This window comes from Orycteropus afer, unplaced genomic scaffold, assembly GCF_000298275.1.
Source record: "Orycteropus afer afer isolate SDZICR_OR568_19922 unplaced genomic scaffold, OryAfe1.0 scaffold00049, whole genome shotgun sequence".
Taxonomy (NCBI): domain Eukaryota; kingdom Metazoa; phylum Chordata; class Mammalia; order Tubulidentata; family Orycteropodidae; genus Orycteropus; species Orycteropus afer.
Window position 1 is genome coordinate 3,270,745 of NW_006921636.1, and position 989 is coordinate 3,271,733.

Here is a 989-nt window from a genome sequence, read left to right on the forward strand (position 1 = left end):
GATTTGTTACACAGCCCTGGATAACCAAAACAATGAACCTCACCTCAAATCTCAAATATAAACTTGAGATATTTTACAATAATAGTGTAAAGCGATACCAAGCCATGAAATTTTAAAGCTAAACATAAAGTCCATTTTTAATAACAGTGTTGTTTAGTAAGAGCAAAAGGTTTCTGTACCATTAATGAATAAAATAATTAGAATACAAAAGTTTATTTTCTTTCTCTTATCTATTTAAATTCCAATTGTTTATGCATCCTTTTTAGTGGACAAAAGATATCAATACTGATGTGCACATATATAAATAAATGTATATATTGGGGATGCATGCTCAAAATATATAAATATTGGGGTGCATGATGAGCACTCCTCTGCTACTCTTAGTGTAATAGGAGCTGAAGGAAGGACTTTAAGCAGTGGAATGACAAGATCTGATTTACATTTTTCAAAATCACTAGAGCATCTACATCATAGGACCCCATTGCACAGCTGCTACCCTGGAGATAATTAACCCTGCCTAAGAGCATGGAGGAGCTCTGGTATCACAGTGCCTAAGGTATTTGACTGCTAACCAGAAGGTTGGTGGTTCAAACCCACCAGCCACTTGGCAGAAGCAAGACTGGGCAATCTAATTCTGTAAGGATTTACCTTGGCAAATTTACTGCCTCAGAAACCCAGTGGAGGTCACTACGAGTCAGAATTGACTCAATGGCAGTGGGTGTTTTTGGTTTTAAGGGCATGAGGAAGAAGGATCAATTGAAAAAGAAGATATAACCATAATGAATATCTATGGACCCAATGAAAAAGCCCCAAAATACATGAATCAGACTTTAAAAGAGTTGAAAAGCCAAATAGATGACTCCACAGTCATAGTGGGAGACTTTAATACACCACTTTCAATGAAAGATAGAATAACTGGGAAGAAACTCAACAAAGATGCAGAAGAGCTAAACAATACAATCCACCAACCTGACCTTACAGACATCTAC